This window comes from Scyliorhinus canicula, chromosome 2 (assembly GCF_902713615.1).
Source record: "Scyliorhinus canicula chromosome 2, sScyCan1.1, whole genome shotgun sequence".
Taxonomy (NCBI): domain Eukaryota; kingdom Metazoa; phylum Chordata; class Chondrichthyes; order Carcharhiniformes; family Scyliorhinidae; genus Scyliorhinus; species Scyliorhinus canicula.
Window position 1 is genome coordinate 225879599 of NC_052147.1, and position 20067 is coordinate 225899665.

A 20067-nucleotide genomic window follows, 5' to 3' on the forward strand; every position below is an offset into this window, starting at 1 on the left:
AGTCGGGAGGCATAAGCCACTGGTCTTAGCTGCTCGTGCCGTTCCTGAAGCAACACGGCCGAGAGGGTCAGATCTGTGCTAGCTACCTCGATTGCGTACGGGGAAAGTTGGTCGGGGACTAGCAGCGCGGGTGCTGCACTAAGGGCTCGTTTCAACTCTTCCACAGCGCCTGTATGCTGCGGAAGCCATTCCCAGGGGGCTCCTTTCTTAAGGAGGTCTGAAAGTGGGGCGGCTTTTGTCGCGAATCCGTCTATGTGGTTCCGACAATAGCCAACCAGTCCTAAAAACGACCGGAGGGCTGATACATTTTGGGGAAGGGGCAATTTGACAATCGAATCAATTCTTTTGAATTCGATCTCGCGTTTGCCGTGCGTGATGACTGATCCCAAATACATCACTTTACTTTCCAATATTTGGGCCTTTTTCGGGTTAACTTTACAGCCAATTTCAGTTAAGAGTTCCAGGAGTTCGGCCAGAAGCGAAATGTGCTCTGCCTTTGTGTCTGTCTGCAGTAGTAGGTCGTCTACATACTGTACCAGACATTCGGGTCGGGAAAATTTTTCTAATCCACTTGCCAGCTGTCGGTGGAAAATGGAGGGTGAATTGTGGAATCCTTGTGGGAGGCATGTCCACGTGTACTGCTGTGTTTTAAAAGTGAATGCGAATTTGTATTGGCACGCTTTTGCCAATGGTATTGACCAGAATCCATTACTGATGTCCAATACCGTGAAGTACTTGGCGTTGAGACCCTGCTTGAGCATGGTCTCGGGACTAGTAGCTACCGTTGGGGCTACTGCGGGGGTTACTTTGTTGAGTTCCCGATAATCGATGGTCAGACGCCATGATCCATCGGGCTTCCTCACTGGCCAAATAGGGGCATTGTTGGTGGAGGCTACCGTTCTCAGTACACCTTGGTCCAACAAGCTGCCTATAACCTTTTCTATTTCCACCTCTGCCTCGAGGGGAAATCTATACTGCTTTTGCGGTCGGGGGTCCTGTCCGGTAACATGAACTTGTCCAGTCATTCTGCCACAGTCATGACGGTGACTTGCAAATGCTGTCCTGTGTTTGTTTAGTAGGGCCTTAATTTGTCGGTCGGTGTGGAGTGTAGTCAGGTCGAATGAGTACTCTCCCACTGCGCTAATCCGATTAGCGTAGTCTCCTACTGTGAGGGTGGCTGGGGCTCTGTCCGATCTAGCCATTCGCCAGACACACTGGTTCACTGGGTCGAACGACAAGCTGTGTGTGTTCATAAAATCTATCCCCAGGATGTGCTCTGCTGTCCGGGGAAGATTTACTAAAACTACGGGGTGTCTTGTGCTAATGTTCCCTAGCTGGATCGCTACGGGTGCTGTGATATGTCCCTGCTGCGAGTGTCCGGTGAACCCGCTAAGTGTGATGGTGGAGGTGGTCGGCCACGTGTCTGAGTGTGCCGTGGTTGTGGAGTTAATGGTGGTGCGGGATCCTCCTGTGTCCCACAGTAACTCTATGGGCTTCCCTTTGACTTTTGCCGTGACTACGGGCCTCCCTGATGAGTCCCATAGTGTGTCACAGACCCAAGTGGGGGAGCCCGAACACCGTCAGTTCGTCTCGTCCACATTGGTGGGTCCTGACTGTACTGCTACATTGTGGATTGGTTTTGCCTTGTTGCGGTTCAGAGTGCCTGTCTGCTGGCCTCTCTGAGATCGCTGGGGTGCTTGGCACTCTTTTGCCCAATGCCCTAACTGTCCACAGTTATAGCATTCCTGTCCTTTCTGTTGAGGGCTGCTCTTGCCTTCATTTACCCATGCGGGCTTCTGGTGCTCTCTGACTGCTTGGATATCTGCAGCAGCCTGAGCCTCTTCTGGGGATCTAACTTTTCCTTTTGCCTGAAGCGATTGCTCCCAAGCGCGGGACAATCTTTTCAGGACCCATTTTTCGTTATGGGCCTCTTCTGAGGGGTCGTAATTATTGCAAGCGCTCTGTCCTGCTTCTGTTGCGTGTGAGATAATTGTGCGCGTCCACTTAACCATGTTTTCGCGGGTTAAATGCGCTCTATCTAGCTGTCCGAAAACTGCGCTGAAATGAATCCACAGCCTTCCTGCGAATGCTGTGGGGTGTTCGGATCTCTTCTGCCTACACTTATTCAATCCTTCTACGGGGTCACCTCTATTGTACCCGATGGCATCTAAAATGGCAGTGTGCATCTCCTCTAGGCTGCCTCCTGCCACGTTCTGTGGGTCGGGGAGGGCTGCCACTACGCTTTGGTCTAAGCTCAGCACGGTGAGCTTAACCTGCTCTCTCTCATCCAGGCCGTACATGGTAGCCTGCTGCTTTACTTTAGCGAAAAACTGGTGGGGGTCTGCGGTGGGGAGGAACGGAGTGATCTTTTCACAAGCGTCCCTTAGCTGGGTTACTGTTAAAGGGGTGGTGTAAGTTATGTCTGGGGCGCCTTCTGATTCGGCTTTCCTCTGTGTGGTTACGGGATTCATGGGTGCGGTTATGATCTGAGCTGGGGGGGGTTGGGGTGCCTGTCGTTTCTGCTGAGCTGCTGGCGCACATGTTCCCTGAACATAACGCTGCGCTGTCTCGCTTAATTCCTGCCAATCTGGGGCGTTTTCCCCATCTAACTGAGCTCCAAAGGTGCTTTGGAAGCCATTCTGCACCGAAAGCAGAGATTGCAGTTCCGCAATCTGTTTCCTGCATTTCGCGTAGTCAACTGTGCTTTGTCTTTGTTCGGTCGTTGCAGCGTGGAGTGCTCTCAAAGCTGCTTTGAGATCGGAACATTGCCTCTGCAATGCCTCCACCTGCTTTTCCGATTCCTGTCTTATCAGAACGGCACGTTGCACGTCCTGATAGGCTTTCTCATACTGGGTCTGGGAACTGCTCAGATGAGCTAGACAAGACTGGTGAGCCCTCTTGGCATCATCCACCTCTCTATCCTTCTCTGCCAACTTCCCTTTTAATTCCAGGTTTTCTTTCTCGATGTCCCTGACATCGACCTTACTCATTCGGTTCCTTTCCTCTAAATCTGTCCGGAGCGTCCTGATGACCTCCTCTGCGCCTCGCAACTGTGCCAAGCAGGACACAATCGCCATCGGCTTGCGTGCTTTACCTAAACTCTTTTTGTGTATCTGAGAGAGGTTCTCCCACCAAGTATGACCTATACTTCCGGGACCTGTCTCCTCATTTGCACAAAACTCTTTCCAAAGGGGCCATCCCTTTCCCTGCAGATATTTGCGGAGTTCCAGCTCCCACGTGGGACACTGGCCTACCCTGCTACTGCTGCTGGTCGCTGCGACCACAAACTTTGCTGGATCCATCAGACGTTCCATTGCCTGCATGGCCATTTCCTCTGACTCTCTTTTTATAATTTGGAACAGGGGGTTGCTGGGGTGGTGTTTCGAAAAAAGGGTACGGCTTACGCTATTTTCCGTTAACAAAACTACCGAAAGTTTGTCGCAACAAAAAGCTTTCAGTTTTACCTTACAGCCCTGTTAGTACGCATGCACTAAACACACTTCCGAATTTCGCTTATTATTTTGAACACCTTGAATACTTGTGATCTCTTTCTTTCTCTGCAATTTGGAGTTCTAATTCAAATTTCAGGGTCCTGGACACTGTGGTGTTTCCACTTACAACAGGGTCCCGGCGGATGTCGCCACTAAATGTTGCACGTTTTACTATGGGCGTAAAACGCGTTTATTGGAGTGTATTAACACGCCTCCGAGTTCGACGTGTGCTTAACACTGCTAGGCTCTGTTCTATGTAATTATTTAGCTCTGGAGTCGCCAGTTGCCGTACAGGCAACGTCACAAGTATTCCAAGGTCAAATTCAAAGTAATAAAGACGATACACCGATTAGTCAAGTTCAAACGATCAATATTTATTATACAGTTAATAATAAATACTCATGCACACACTAAGAGACTAAGCTACAACTAAACATAAGCAAACAGAATACTTATCTAACAGGAACAGGCAAGGTCAGAGAACGAGGCCTTCGTCCTGGTTTTGTCTGCAGCCTTCAGCAAGCGTTCTGGCACTTGGGAGTCTAGTGGGCTTGGATCGCGTAGCGAGCGTTGAACTTACGGTTTCGGCGGCTGGTGCTCAACGGCTGGAGTCAGGATACCAGGTGTCAGTCGGAGCCGGAGCACGGGTTTAACAGACCGGACAACACGAGGTCCCTATCTTTTATAGGGGTTCCGTTGTCCTTCCCTCTTCTCGGGCGGGCTCTACCTATTGGATCAATTTCTTATCGATACTGGATTAATTCCCCAATGCGAGGGGGTCTCCGTGATGGAGGGGGCGTTTCTTATGTCCTTTTGTTTGGAGGTTTCTGGTGCCTCGATGTCTGGGTCTTGATTGGAATGTGTCCATTCAGAACCAAATGTATCTTTTGTGTGGGTGTTCAAGTCTGATGGCCTCATTAGCATGCAAAGCGTTTTGCCATTTGCACCTAGCTAAGGTCTTTTCACCTGAGCCCAAACTGGTTTCTGCTGCTGCAGAATGCAAACTGCTCTTTGCAGACTGCTGTTCTGGCTGAACTGTCTGTTTCCCAGCAGCCTTCCATTTTAGTTTGGCTCAGTGTCCATTTTGCGTGGCCAGCATGGCTACATTCCCTCCTTGTGATCCTCACAATCATACTATTGTGAAGGATCTCCTATGTACTTTGCCTCCTTGTGTTCTGACCTCTTGCCAGTTCCTGTTCTACTCTGTTCTAAACTATGGGAAGAAGAGAAAAAAAATTTTAACTAACATTTCTACTTGGCCCTATGTCAAAAGGGACATGCATTACTACAATTGGGAACCTCTACCTATCACTATTAACCTTAACCTTAACTTAAACATTTCATCACTCTAAAATCTTAACCATTCACACCACAACATCACACTTCCCAACTCGGCAGTCGAGTATGGAACAATATAATACATGGCTGAATTTTATTTACAGAGTGTTGTAATCAGTGAGGGGTTGAGGGGTTTGGTGGAATCCGAAGATGGGGGATTGCACTCTATAGATGGGTGAGGTGCTGGAACGAGAGGCTCTCCTCTTCCATTTCCTCAACCTGAGGGTCTGCACTAGGACGATGAGGATCGCGATCACCAACAGTGATTCGATTATGTAGGACATGGAGTACCACGTCATGAATTTAGTACACCAGGTCTGAACCTCGCTGATCAGAGCTGAGCACTGGGGGTTTGTTGTACTAACATTTACGGTGGGGGTTGTGGGGGAAACGTGTCTTGTTTCCACACATATACATATGACATTAAACAGTAATAAGTGGGCTTCCATCATTTTGCTGTTCTTCTTCTTTCTCTTCCTTCTTCCTCCGGTATTGACAATCCTGGCTTCGACCTCTGTCTCGTCCTTTGAAACCTTTGGGATCAAGCACAGTATCTGTCAATACACAGTTTAAGACCTTTACTTGTTAGTGCATCTGTCTTTCAAATCCCAATTGACCCTTTAAAATGACTGGCTAAGTCACACCCTGTGACTCCCCTCATTTTTTTTTCAAAAAGCGAATTTAAAGACCAGCATACACCTAACAATCCTTCCTTCTGCGAGCCGTCTCGCAGGCTTTGCTGATTTACCATCCGAATGTTCCCGGATGTAAATAGCATGTGGGATGGTGGCCGAAGGGCTACCTAACGTAAAATGAAAACAAACTTTGAAAGAAACATCCGAATGAGTTGCGTATGGGCCGCTACGGGTACGAGTTGGATGGAATCCCCGGGTAGGGCGTGCTGTGCCATACCCGAGCTTGGCTGACCAAGGGTTGGTTCTCAGACAGGGCGGGTCCTCAGTGCCGTTTGTCCACTGCCTGAGTAACCTGGAAAAAACGGGTACGAATGTGTTGACCATGACTTGCAGCCTCTATTTCGCCGAATAGAGGGGCACCTTAAAAAAAAAAAAAACCAAGGGAGCCAAGATGCTCCACCTGAGGACATGAGCTGGTCCTCAGATATTTTAGACGATACGGTGAGCTGCTCACCAGGCTGTCACAAGTGTTACAACTTTGGAAAAGATCTCCAATCAAACCGAAGTTCTCAAAGGTATCTGCGGACAAGCTAACGTGTATGTGAGGTGGTCACAATCTTTTCAGCTGAAAAGAAGATGTCCATCCTCCAACTGAAACATTTACATTCCTGAAAACAAACAAACATAAAACGAAGACAAACATACGTGCAGGTTCCATCAGAAAGGACATTGTTTCCCTTAAACGATTCCTATCTTACATCATCTGGACACCTCACTTTGATTCTGCCTCTGTGAACAGGGTCACAAAGGGGTTGCCGTGTCGGGAGTCAGACACCGTGTCGTCCTGCTCTCCCGGATCCCACACCCTTGTGTGGATCAGGCATGCTATTTTGGAGTTGTGTGACCGGGGGTCACTTTCATCATTGCGGACAAGTCTGTAGGAATTGTCCCTGTGCCATTGTGTAGTGTCGAGTGTGTTGTCGGGGTAGTCGGGGTCGGGTGGTGGTTCTGGGTTTTTAAGGTAAGTGACTTCCATGGGGTCACTGGAGTCGGGGTCGTAGGTGGTGCAGTGTGGGCTGTATGGCTGTGTGGTGTCGCTGTCTTCAGAGTCAGTGTCAGTCCTACTGTCTCTGCTGTGGCAGCTTGTGGGCGTGTCGGGGCGTGGTCTGTAGTGGTCTGTGGGCGGAGTCGTGGGCGAGTCCGTGGATGAACTGGTCTGTGAGGGGGATGGTGGAAAAGTGTCTCTGGTGGGCGGGGTGAAGTGTTCTGCTGCATCCAGCAGGACATGGTGAGCATGGTTGGCCTGTGTTCCATATGCCTTTAACTGGTTTATATGGAACCACGCGGTCTTCCCATTAGGATATTTGATCCTGTAAACGGAGGGGCTAATTTTGTCCGAAATTGAGTAGGGACCGGAATATTTTGGAGCCAAAAAACTGCTGGGGTTATAAACAGATAACATTACCTGTTGCCCAACCTGGAATTCTGTGGTGTGGACGGTCTTATTGAAACAGGCAGTCCGTTGCTGTCGGCGTTTCCCTAGCTGGACTGCGGCTGCGAGCTGTGCAGACCTCACAGTCTCAACTAGATCTTTAACTGCCTTTTCATGTGTGAGGGCCGTCACTTCGGGGCTTGTCATGTCCAGTCCTAAAAGGAATTCTGTACCTTTCATAGGGCGTCCGGTCATGAGTGTGTGTGGTGTGTATCCTGTCGATGTGGAGACAGTGTTCCTTATGAACATAAGTGCAAAGGGGAGCACTGAATCCCATGTGGTATTGTTCTCTTGAACCATTTTCCTAAGGGTAGTTTTTAGGGTCCGATTCATGCGCTCCACAATCCCGCTGGACTGTGGATGATACGCAATGTGGAAGTTCTGTTTGATTCCGAATATTGTCAGGACGTTCCTCATGACCCGTCCTGTAAAGTGAGATCCCTGGTCCGAATCGATACTTCGGGGTAAACCCCATCTCGTGAAGATGTGGTGGGTCAGGATCTTTGCAGCTGTCTTTGCTGTATTTGTTCGTGAGGGAAATGCCTCTACCCACTTGGTAAAGGTATCTATCACCACCAGAACGTATTTATAGCCATTCCGACAAGGGGGCAATGGACCTATAAAGTCGATCTGGAGGTTTGTCCAAGGGCCGTTAACTGGGCGAGTATGCCGAAGTTGTGCCTTCTTAGAATACCGCTCCGGGTTATTCTGTGCACAAATCAGGCAATTCTCTATGTAGTGCGTTACATCATTCCTGAGATTAGGCCACCAACAGAGTTGCCTGAGGTGCCTCGTTGTTGCATCAATTCCCTGATGCCCGTGTCCGTCATGGAACAAGGCAATCATCTGATTCCTGTCCTGCTGTGGGACCACATAAAGTTGGTCCTTAATGATCACACCCTCATGTGTGGTCAGTGCGTGTTTAAAGTGCTCGTACGCAGGCACAAAGTTTCCCTTGAAAACCTCCCTGAGGTCTCCGTCCTGTTTCTGTGCTGCCACGAGATCTTTAATATCAGTCTGTGAGACTTGGACTGCGCTCACAGGGGCGCTAGCTGGTGCGCTAGCTGGGGGGGTCCATAAGTGTCCTCTCCTGGAACCTGCCTTAGCCAACGCGTCGGCTTTTACATTACCAGGGGGTGATGACCTATGGTGGCTTCGAACTTTTATAATGCCGAAGGTCCTGTCCTTCGCTTTCTCTAGGATATGCTGGAGTAAGGGGGCTGATGGAAGGGGTTTTCCGTCTGCGGAGACAAAACCTCGTAGGTTGTATCGGTGCTTTAAATAATGCATCTTCTTTAGATTTGCATCCCGTTGTCGAATGGTAGTGTGCTAAAATCAGTGAACACATCGCTGATGTTGCTGATAATGTCCTCAGAATCGTTGGAGTGTTGATGCAATCCTTTGTGGATGCTGTATACCAGCTGCCCTGGACCTACCTCATCACAGGACCGATCACCTAATAATGAATCCAAGCCCTCGGATATTATACAGAATGGGACAGAATAAACTGTGTTCTTCACCACCACACTCAAGCACCATAACATTTAATGCTTGATCGATTATAACCTCTCAGAGATATTTTGTGATTTCCTTTAATCGGCTGAAAGTTTAGATTTTAAAAAATCAATCATCCTGATTAAATTGGCTTTGACACCAGTGTCTAACTTCAATTGGACCAATGTACCGTTCAGCCATTTGTCCTCATCAACCACATTTTATTTAAATGGAGTATCAGTTAGCATTTTTTTACGTGCTGGAGAATTTTTTGATGTCTCCAAAAAAATTCTTCTCTGTTATTACTCCTATAAACAATGATGTTTCATCACTGGAGATGGTGCTGACTGACCTGGGTTGAGCTTAGAGTAACAATTCTGAGCAAAGTAATTTTTTTTCTTTGAACCTGCAAAAAGCTTGTCAAACGCTGGACACTGCCTTAATTTGTGCCTTTAACCACTCTTTTACACATAAATAATTTGGCCTGATCTTTAACCTGTTTGTTGATGTGTGAGGAGCTGCAGGAACTTTCCCGCCTTTTTTTGAAGTTTCCCGCCTTATTGAAAAAAACACGGCAACCAAAGTGCTTTCCCCCAAGAAGGCGCCACCATTACTGAGAAACATTTTAGAATGCTGTGCTGCTAGCTCGTCAGCCTGACAAATCTTAATGAATTGTTCTAAAGATAGCTCTGATTCCCTCAGCAACTGTTCCCTCAGCTTATTTTCATTCACACGTAACACAATCTGCTCCCGAATCATGGAAGATTCCACTGCAGAAAAATTACAGGTTTCAGTTTTTAACTTTAATTCAGTGCTGAAATAATCTATGGACTCTTCTGTCTTCTGTAAACATGATCTAAATACATGACATTCATAAATTTCACTCTTTCTGAGGGTGCAATGTTCATCAAATCTTCAAATTACTTCGTGAAAATGTTTACTATCTTCATCGTTTGCAAATTTAAACATATTAAACACAGAAATTGCTTTGTGTCTGCAGCTGTTACAAGCATACATATCTTAATAAAATCTGATTGATCTCCTAAATTTACTTCAGTCAGCAACAGATTAAATTATTGGTTAAATACACGCTAGTTGCTGTCCACATTATCACAAAATCTGAGACTCACTGGTGGCTTCAGCGCCTCCATGTAGTTTATTTGTGCAGTCTGTAAAATCTTCAAATCTCTGTGGACCTCATGGCAGGCTTTACCGATGATATGATAGTTTTTTTTCAGTGGTTACCTACCATCCAACCCTGGTACCATGTAAGGTCTTGTCGGATGGTCCGATTTATATTACAAGAACACTTGTAGCTAAAGCTATGAGTATATATTTGATCCATTAACTCTGGGTCAAATATATACAAAACAAGAGATGAATAGTAGTATGAACATGCATAATCCACTTTTTCTCTCCCAGCTCCCTATTCAGTCGGAAGTCACCTGACTCTAACATTCACTTGCATACTAATGAAATGCCTAGTGGTCAGTAGGCGAATTACAACACAACCATTATATCACTACAAGACCCACGAAGACACGGGGAGGATGTGCAAACTCCACATGGACAGTGACCTGGGGCCGGGATCAAACCAGGGTCCTAGGAGCCTTGAGACAGTAATGCTAACCACTGTGCTACCGTGCCATCCTACAAGCAATTTAATGTTATATTCTTTATCATAATGCACCACATTCTAAATAATTATAATGAATAACAGTATTGACCGGTCTCTCAGTAGAGGCGAGCAATATGCTAAATACAAATATTTCATCTTACATACTTTTATCTTTGGCAGGCCACTATTTTAAGCTTATAATTATTGCAAAGCACTGATTCATAATCGTATGAAAAATCTGTCATATTCGTTATGTTCCTCTCAATTTGAAAGAAAATGGAAGAAGCCGATGGATTACAGTGCATTCATATTAACAATATACAAATTGGGAATTACTGAGTGCATTGTATCAATAAAATAGATGTATTCTTCCTATTAGACTCATGGAACAGAAATGATGGGAGAATTTGAAATGAAGACAAATTGAGATTTCATAAAGTACTAACTTGAAAAAATAAACGCTGTTCACACCTCATAAAGAATGCAAGAATTAAATTATGTGGGAAAAGGCTTTTGTATGTTCCATTAAATCAATGCAAATATATTTACCAATTCTTACTGCTGACTTTAATAATCCAACAGAAAACATTATTATCCACATTCAAAGCACATTAGAATGGAATTAGTACTCCAGCCAAAGGGCAAAATCTCCAAAGACCATAGCTTCCAAATAGAATAGGTGTGTTTAAAGTGGACAATGGTGTATGATGCTTTGATGAAATGATTGAAAATGGTAATTGAATTTATTTTGTTATTTTAGTGAAACCTGTGCCCTTAACATCTTTTTCCAAGGCCATTGCATGCATTAAGAGACATAAATGCTCACCTAAAAAGTGTTTAAATAGTCAAAATAGCCTCAGCAATCACATGAACAAATAAAATGCCAGTCCATAATGGGAACAGCTTGGAAGCTAGCCATCTCTGCTGACATAGATGAATGAGATTGTACATGTTTAATAACACAAGGATCAAAAGGCAAGCATGCACAGAGCAGACATGATGAGCCTTATTTTCTTTGACTTTGTGTGCTTATCTTTTATGGTAGTATAAAGGTGGAATACGTTGCATGGGTACCTCCCTCCCTCAAATTAAACATTTTCTTATTAATAACGGCAATGGAAGGATAGTGGCCCCAGGCTGCAAAACATTGGAAAACTATAGGTATAAACAATTCCTCCCAGTACACAGGCTTATAATCTGTTTTCATTGGCTACTCTAACTGCAAATAATAGTGTTTTACATCTTAATCTAATGAAATGAATCAAACCCTTTAGTTTAACTGATAATCCAATTAAAGGATCACCCTCCTTTCTGTATACACTTGAAATTAACCTGAACTTTCGATAAATTATGAAAACATTTTTGAGGTAAGGTCTTCTATTCTGACACAGTAATATAAACATCCCGGGCTGGATTCTCCACCCAGCCGCGCCACATTTCTGCCCCGACCCGCCGGCGGGATTCTCCGTTACGCCGGCCAGTCAATGGGGTTTCCCATTGTGGGGCAGCTCCACGCTGTCGGGAAACCCTCGGGCGCCGGCATAATGGAGCATCCCGCCAGCGGAGAATCCCGCCCCCTAGCTTGGACAATTTTGCAGTCTTAAAATAGAACCCTGTTTTTTTAAATATAAATTTAGAATACCCAATTCTTTTGTTTCCAATTAAGGAGCAATTTAGTGTGGGCAATTCACTTACCCTGCACATCTTTTTGGGTTCTGGGGGTGAGACCCACGCAGACACGGGGAGAATGTGCAAACTCCTCATGGACAGTGACCCAAGGCCAGGATCGAGCCATGGCCCTCGGCGCCATGATGCAGCAGTGCTAACCACTGTGCCACCTTGCTGCCTGCAAATAGAACCTTGGTATTGTGAAAGAATGAACCAGAGTATCAGTTATAGTTATCCATATTGTATAGACGGAATTTTAATTCAGGCCATGATTATCTGGTCTTCTGTTATTCCTCACCCAACTGGAGTTTGGTTGGGGAACAATATGATTGGGTCCGAGTTGGGAGTGCAGTATGAAATTGGACCGGGAGAGCAGTTGCATTTGTTTGGAAAACCATACTGGACGATCTGTTTTGTAAATGAGTGAAAGTTAACCATTGATGAAGTGCAAGAGCTTTTCTGAAAATAATATTCATCATATGACCTCTTTCATTTTAAATAATTGTAAACACTTTCTAAACTGATTTTCAAAATTCAGTGGCTCTTGTTACACTGCAAAAGTCTTTATAATCTTGCTTAAATCACTTTCACAAAATACCGTAAACCATTTAAAGACTCAGGTAACAATATTCTTCGGCATCTCAAGTAAACAATGTAAACCTGTAATTTGTTTTTATTCTATGTTGTGATATTAAACTTCTAATGCTTCACATATAAAAGATAAAATCTGGCTTGTCCTGATTTGCAAAATTATTATCCAGCAATCCACAGGGGGCATTCAACTTTCATTAACAAGAGTGGAAGAGAGACTAAATATGGGCTCACCTCTGTTCTTGCAAATACTTAACATTTCACTGATTGAATCTCGAAATAAAATATTTTAATAAATTATCAAAACAAAGAATATGACCACTTCAGATACTCATAGAAACATAGAAAATTGGAGCAGGAGGAGGCCATTTGGCGCTCCGAGCCTGCTCCGCCATTCATTATGATCATGGCTGATCATCCAACTCAATAGTCTGATCCCGCCTTCCTCCCCATATCCTTTGATCCCTTTTGTGAGGGCCACAAAGTATCCAGCACAAGTTTGTAGAATAGAAATAAATAACAATTATTTACAATTACATATATATATATATATATATATATATAAAACAGCAGCAGCAGTACTCTCTTGCTGCTCACTCCTCTCCAGCTGGTTCCATACTGGCCAGCTTTATTTATGCATGGACTCTGCTAATGATTTCTCCTCCCCCCTCATTGGAGAAGCTCACACTCCCTAAGGATTGTGGGATTGCCATTAGTCCCTAGCCAGTGGTAAGCAGGCAGGTTATAACATCCTTCCCTCCAAAGTCACAGGAATCCACCGAAGCCCCTGGCGAAGGAGGGCATCGGACTCGTTTTGCCGCAGGTCGGACACCATTTGCATGACGCGCTGGATCCGGCGGCGTATAACGAGACAGAGAATGGTGCTTCCATGATGAATGGTGTAACAGTTGTACATCCACGGCACGTGGGACCAAGGACTCCCCCTCTGAGGCATCCTGTATCTCCATCTTGGAGTCGGAGTCCACTGTCTCTGTCATCTCGGCATCCCTATCTCCACGCAGTTCTGCAATGACCTGCGCAGGCTTCGAGTGCGGCACCAGAGGAAGATTGTGAGGAAAACTTTCCACTGTGTTTGGTATCTGTGGCTGTAGAAATGAGCTCCGGGGGCAGGGAATCTTTGGAAGAAACGGTCTTCTGGATCGAACGAGGTCTACATGCTTGCGCTGGAGACGACCCCGTTCGGCAAAAGATAATGCCAGGGACCCACTGGGCACCACCAGCAAAATTTCGAAAGACCACTGGGTCACCGGACACAAACTGCCGAATCGGCCGTGCCGAGAAAAACCATGTCCCTGCCGTTCTTGAGTGCGGCGTATTTTTGCGCCAATGTCCGGGAAAACCATGCTAAAGTGGGTGCGAAGTCTCCGACCCATTAGGAGTTCCGTGGGAGCTACCCCGGTCACCTCATGTGGAGTGGTCCTGTATGAAAACAAAAAACAAGCCAGTCTCGTGTCCATAGAAATGAAATTAAATGAAATGAAAATCACTTATTGTCACAAGTAGGCTTCAAATGAAGTTACTGTGAAAAGCCACTAGTCGCCACATTCCGGCGCCTGTTCGGGGAGGCTGATACGGGAATTGAACGGTGCTGCTGGCCTGCCTTGGTCTGCTTTCAAAGCCAGTGATTTAGCCCTGTGCTAAACAGCCCCATAATAATAGCAAATGGAACGGTTTTGGGCCACCTTCTCAATGTTGGTGTCGAGGCTTGGCCACCAGACATAACTCTGGACAAACATTTTCATTTTGGTCACACCCGGATGCCCATTGTGCAAGTCCTTTTGTGTCAGTTCCTGTTCTTTTTCCGGGACAATCACATGCGTCCCCCACAAGAGGATAAATGATAAAACAATGGCCAAGAATTTGTGATCAGTGGTGAAGGACCTGACCTCAAATAAAGCTGCTCGCTATCAGTGTTTGTTGTGCAGTTTCCCCTCTGTTGACAGTCATTTCAATCAGTTCTAAGTCAAGTGAATGCTTTACGTTGCAGTCAGTTTGGGTTAGGGTAAGCAGCAAGTAGGTGAGGAAGCAACCACATGGAAGTATTTGGACAGAGTAAATCAAGAAATTAAAGCACTTAATATTATTTACTTTTAATATATAAATGTCTTCGGCAGTGAAATAAATTATTGTTATTGGATTGAGATTGAAACAAAAATAAAGATAAATAAACTTCAAAAAAGTTTTTTTTTAAATCATTTCAGAGAAATTTGACACTCCACAAATATAACATTGGCTTCTCAGGGCCAGTGTGAGTGTTTATCTGTCATTGTGAAGTTAACACACTGTTGAAAACCCAGGTGTACCTCATGCAACAAGGTTTAACCTTTTCAAGGGTTTTTTACAGTGAGACAAGCGATGTAGAAATGGACGTTTTCACCAAACTATGGTTCGAATTTTCACGGCAACCAAAGTGCTCCGTGCATAGCTGAGATGCTGCTGGAGCCCCAAATCCAGAAGCTCCGCCCTCAATTTGGAGCCATCGGTGTTTTGCGGACAGCTGCATATGTAAAAGTGTAACTTCCTTCAAGCAGATCAATTTTTTGTTACTGGGATTTCCAAAACATGACTCCTGGGATTTAGACTATTGAGGAAGCCTACAATCTTATGCACCTCTAACCATTTAGACTGGGCATCGATTAACAGAAGGAACATGGATCCTTGAAAAGGGCCGGCGAAATCCGCATTAGAGATAGCTGTCTGTGGAAACAATGCAACACAATCAGAGAACCATAGAATCCCTACAATGCAGAAGGAGGCCATTTGACCCACTGAGTCTGCACCAACCCAGAGCAGCTCGATGGCACAGTGGTTAGCACTGCAGCCTCACGGCACTGATGTCCCAGGTTCAATCCCGGCTCTGGGTCACTGTCCATGTGGAGTTTGCTCATTCTCCCCGTGTTTGTGTGGGTTTCGCCCCCACAACCCAAAGATGTGCAGAGTAGGTGGATTTGTCATACTAAATTGCCCCTTAATTGGAAAAAATGAGTTGGGCACTCTATATTTATTTTTTAAAAATAATCTGCACCGACCCTTTGAAAGAGCACCCTACCCAAGCCCAATCCTCCACCCTATCTCTGTAACCCCACCTAGGGACAATTTATAATCATAGAATCATAGAATTGTTACAGTGAAGAAGAAAGCCATTTGGCCCATCGAGTCTGCACAAGCCTTTGGAAAGAACCCTACACCTTCGCCTTTTCCTCGTAACCCAGTAACATCACCTAACCTTTTGGACACGAAGGGGTAATTTAGCACGGCCAATCCACCTAACTTGCACATCTTTGGACTGTAGGAGAAAACGGGAGCACCTGGAGAGAACCCATGCAGAGACGGGGAGAATGTACAAACTCCGCACAGACAGTGGCCAGAGGTCAGAATTGAACCTGCCGTATTCTGTGGAGAAGTCGCGACTCACTGAGAGCACATCTGTAGAACATAGAACAGATAACATTACAGCGCAGTACAGGCCCTTCGGCCCACGATGTTGCGCCGTCCTGTGAAACCCCTCTAAAGTCCCTCTACACTATTCCCTTATCGTCCATATGCCTATCCAATGACCATTTGAATGCGTTTAGTATTTCTGCTTATTTCTGTACATGCCCAGGCTCCAGAGATTTCTGTCAGCTTCAGTGGAATAATGATAATGAATGCAGACACTTTTGTTGCAATTGCCACAGCAAGTTCTCTGCGCAAACCGCAGCTTGTTTTACGGTGGCGCAGGCAGCCATCATTAGCTGGCAGTGGGATCTTCTTGTTCCACTGTTGTCACCAAGATTTTCCATTGAATGCACCCCTCGGAGCTGGAAACCCACGGTGGTGGTGCCCCATTGGCGGGACAAGAAGATCTCACCAGTGTGAACAACCAGAAAGTTCACGCCAATATTTGAGATGCACTTATATTCACAATGATTTTGCAATTCTTAGGACTCAAGGACTGACATCAGCCATTGAGCTTCTAATTTAATACTAATATCTCCAAAATCAAGCATGACAATATTCAATATGATTATGTTAATATCTGGCATCATTATTCACTCATATTTAAAATAATTTCATCAAAAAATTATAAAAACGCAACTATTCTAGGCAAAGTTTTAATATGTCTGTGTGGAGTTTGCACGTTCTCCCCGTGTCTGCATGGATTTCCTCTGGGTGCTCTAGCTTCCTCCCACAGTCCAAAGATGTGCAAGTTATGTTGTTTGGTCATGCTAAGTTGACCCTTAGTGTTCAAAACGTTAGGTGGGGTGACTGGATTATGCTGATAGGGTGGGGGGCATGTGCCTAAGTGGGGTGCTCTTTCAGAGGGTCAATGCAGACTCGATGGATTGAATGGCCTTCTTCTGTACTGTACCGATTTTTTGATTCTCCTATGATTCTGTCTGGTGCTCGTCTGAGTTCCTGAGGCACTTTTTTCTGGTATTTTTAGATGTAATGTGGCACCACATTAATACATTATTTGCTTTTACCCCTTAAAACGTGTGTTTAAACCCCCATAATCAATGATGGACAGAGAGTTGACCATGGCCTCAATTATTAAAATTATTCTCCCTTTTGCTCAACTTCCCCCTCTGCCCACACCTGCCACTCCTCCAGCTGCTTCAACCTCTTCCATTCTGACATCGCTTTCCGAATTCTGACTTCCTCCAACACTGGCCTCTTCAAATCCCATCCCTCTCTTCTTTACCCCACATGGTGACTTTCTTGAGCTATCATCATTGAATCATAGAATCCCTACAGTGCAGAAGAATGCCATTCAGCCCACCGAGTCTACACCAACCCTCCAAAAGAGCAGCCTACCTAGGCCCACTCTCCCGCCCTGTCGCTGAAACCTAATGACCCCACCTAATCTTTGGACAATAAGAGACAATTTAGAATGGCTAATCCATCTAACCTGCACATCTTTGGACTGTGGTCGGAAACCGGAGCACCCGGAGGAAACCCATGGGGACACGGGGAAAATGTGCAAACTCCACACAGACAATCAACCGACGTTGGAATTGAACCTGGGTCTCTGGCTCTGTGAAGCAGCAGTGCTAACCACTGAGCGACCATGCCGCGTGCCCATTAAGATGGATGTAGCTATCTATATCCTAGCTTTGGAATTCCCTTCCTTGTTGCTCTCTTTATCTCTCTCTTCATGTTTAAGACACTTCTTATATCTGACCTCTGATCCAGTTTTTGTCACCTGTTCTAACGTCTCCTTCTTCAGTTTTGTGTAAGTATTTACCACTCCTAGTGCTTCGGGGTGTTTAACAAATTTGAAAGCATTACGTGAATGTAAGTTGTTATGCTAATGTGATGTTAAATATCAGCAAGATGTTAAATATTATTATTTAGTGTCGCTACTGAAATCAGCTGGATACATACCAAGTGATAATGTAAGTCGTTGATTTCTGTAACATGATTGATCTCTACTGTCTCTCATACAGACCATTAGAGGGTGTGTGCAGCACTGCTTTGTATTTTATTGTATTGTACATCCCTGACCTCTGGTTCAAAGGTCACTAAAGTTGTCATTTGATACAAATCCATTGACAATTATTGTCTATGTAGAACACCAGATGAAAACTGCAACTTGTACTCTTCAAATAATATTGCTCTTAAAAATAATGCAGTTCCCAAAAAGGACTAGCTAATTGGAATCCAGAGAATGGTCACATGCAGGGCACCAGATTGCTAATTATTAAGTTATGGTTGAGACTGAAATATTAGTAAATATTTTTCAAGATTAGAAATACCTACAGACATAGTTAGAATATTTCCTTTCATCCTGACCATCCCAGATAAGTATTTATGTAACAGGACCTCTGAGGTAAGAAAATGTGGTTTATTTTTAAAGGCCGATTCCCCATTCTAATGCACTCAGTGGGAAATTTAACTTATAGCAAGCACATCTTGGGACTCAGAGGTATGAGCTCATGACTTTCAGCCATTCATTTAAATGGACTGCAAGTCAGTGACCGCTCACCCACAGTTCCCCACAGTGCACTTACCAGGATTGTTGGATCATGGAATCATCCCTTCAGTGCTTACAGAGCTTTGTGAATATGCAAAATAACAAATTGCACTAAATTGAATTCCATAAAGCAGAAGTTTCCATCAATTATCTGCAACCATATACAAGTCACATATCAGTGATTTCAATTACATTTACAAAATCTGACTTTAGCCTAACTGAAATGGAGAAGATATGAAACGTTGTGAAGGATCTGAACGACATATGTGTTATAGACCAGACAAACCAAATGAACCTCCATGATATTAATGGATGTTCTTCTTGACTCCACAATAAAACCGTGAGCCACTGCCAGCCACCACTCCCTATTCCCCGATTTCTCTGCGAAGCTCTCGCCTCGTGTCGATAACTCTAGTCTCATATTGTGGGGCGCATTCCCATTGAAATGGCCTAACAAGTCACATGCTTGTATAAAATTGCTGGTGCAGTTGTTCATTTTGATTGTTTTGCCAGTATTGGTGGGGGTTCTGATATTGACTTTGGCCCTTGAGACCTCGTCAGTGAATAATTGGACCTGAATGATGCTTTCTGTCCTCTTGTTCTTGAATTGTTTTGCGGTGGTGTCTTAATCATGGTTTATTTGCACTTGCATACTTTTATATTCCTAATATTTAACATTTATTTATTTATTTTTTGATAAATTTAGAATACCCAATTATTATTTTTCCAATTAAGGGGTATTTAGCGTGTCCAATCCACCTACCCTGCACATCTTTTGGGTTGTCGGGGTGAAGCCCACGCAGACATGGGGAAACTGTGCAAACTACACAGGGACCATGACCCAGGGCCACGATTCAAACCCGGGTCCTCGGCACAGCAGCCCCAGTGCTAACCATATTTAACATTTTTGATTTTTCTGTTATATAATTATATTTTAAACACTGAATGAAATGTTGCAAAACAGAAATGCAGCAGGGAAATAAAATCTGTGCTAAATCCATAGGGTTTGCACTCATTTTATCATTCATAGGTTGAAAGAAATTGCCTATTTTTAAACCATTGGAGGAACGAAAGCTGACATTTGAAAGTTTTATCCACACTTTAGTTCATTTATAATTGATATACAATCTGCAATTCACTCGTGATTCAGAGCTTTTGACAATTTGATAGATGGAACGAAGTGTAAACTGGCATTTAGCAACCAGTGCAAAATGTCACCCAGAGGATAGGGAATTATGCCAACAGATGTACAGGTTGCATTATTCCTTCATGACTTTGTTGTAGAAAAAGTATGGGCTGGATTCACCATTCCTGCGTCTAAGTGCTGACGCCGACGGGGGATCCATGGTGTTTCACACAGAAAAACTGGTATGAAACCCACACCGATGCTGTTACCATTGAGGGGCTAGCACCATCGCCACGTGAAAAACCCGTGGAAGTTCGGAAAACGGTTGGAGAATCGCTGGATCAGTGCTGGACATGCACAGGGCTGACAAGCTGCAGCGTAAGCCTACAGCCCTCATACATGCACCGATCATGCCAGAAAAGATGGCACCGGCTATGCTGGACTGCGCACCCGCCCACTCTGATCACACAGACCACCTCCTGGCCACCCCCCACCACCTCCCAGCCCTGGCAAAAGCCCCCCAGCCAGCAGCGTGGATTTTGGCCATGTGTGGCGGTGCTGGACAACGTCTGCACACCCTCTTTCCGTCTTCGCAGCCGCCACACCAGACCCCTAACCACTGAGACCACACGTGGCC